This window comes from Mus caroli, chromosome 14 (assembly GCF_900094665.2).
Source record: "Mus caroli chromosome 14, CAROLI_EIJ_v1.1, whole genome shotgun sequence".
Taxonomy (NCBI): Eukaryota; Metazoa; Chordata; class Mammalia; order Rodentia; family Muridae; genus Mus; species Mus caroli.
The window spans coordinates 24,377,031-24,378,095 of record NC_034583.1 but is presented as its reverse complement, the minus strand read 5'-3'; the positions used below and the strand labels follow the sequence as shown (position 1 = coordinate 24,378,095).

The following is a 1,065-nucleotide window of genomic DNA, read 5'->3' as shown; positions in this document are numbered from 1 at the left end:
ACCCACCCACCCATCCATCCATCCATCCATCTATCTATCCATCTCTATCTATCTATCTATCTATCTATCTATCTATCTATCTATCAAATTTATCTATCCATCCATCCACCCATCCACCTATCTATCTATCTATCAAATCTATCTATTTATCTATCTATTTATCTATCTATTTATCTATCTATCTATCTATCTATCTATCTATCTATCAAATTTATCCATCCATCCATCCATCCATCCATCCACCCATCCACCTATCTATCTATCTATCTATCTATCTATCTATCTATCTATCTATCTATCTATCTATCTATCTATCTATCTATCAAATTTATCTATCTATCTATCTATCCATCCATCCATCCAACTATCTATCTATCTATCTATCTATCTATCTATCTATCTATCTATCTATCAAATTTATCTATCTATCCATCCATCCATCCATCCATCCAACTATCTATCTATCTATCTATCTATCTATCTATCTATCTATCTATCAAAACTGTTGAGTCCATATAATATTTTATGTATGTTTTCAGGTCTTACTGTTTGGCATTGAACAACCTATTGGTAAATTCTTCCCTGGGGAGGACCTCTCCTGCTCCCAGCTTTTCTCAGCTGGCCTCGCTCTTTGTGGAGCACTGAAACTTCATGGGCCTCAACTTCCCCGTTCAGTTTGGCATGTTCATTATTTGTTTTCTTTGAGATAGGGTCTTAATATGTAGCCCAGGTTGCCCCTGAACTCACAGAGATCCGGTTGCCTTTGCCTCCAGAGTACAGGGATTGAAGGTGTGTGCCACCAGGCCTGGCTCATAGTTTAAAAAAAATTGCTAAAAGTTCTCACTAAATTGTCTAAGCTGGCCTTGAACTCTGTCATACAGGCTGTCCTTCTGAAACCTGTGAAGCCTCTGCCTTGGTTTTCTAAGTAGCTGGGGTTTTCTAGGGAGTTCAGAAAATGGAGGTCTGAGACCCATTCACTTACGTGGAGATCAGGTGAGAATTTCTCTGTTTTTTTTTTTTTTTTTTTTTTTTTGTTTATGTTTGAAAAATTATTCTAATCAAATG

The 1,065-nt window shown here is 36.7% G+C and overlaps 1 protein-coding gene across 2 annotated transcripts in view; it reads right to left on the bottom strand.

The window, feature by feature from the left end:
- Positions 1-1,065, bottom strand: part of Galnt15 (polypeptide N-acetylgalactosaminyltransferase 15) — a 36,045-nt gene that overhangs the window by 20,791 nt on the left and 14,189 nt on the right. The gene's annotated exons all lie outside the window — the stretch shown is intronic.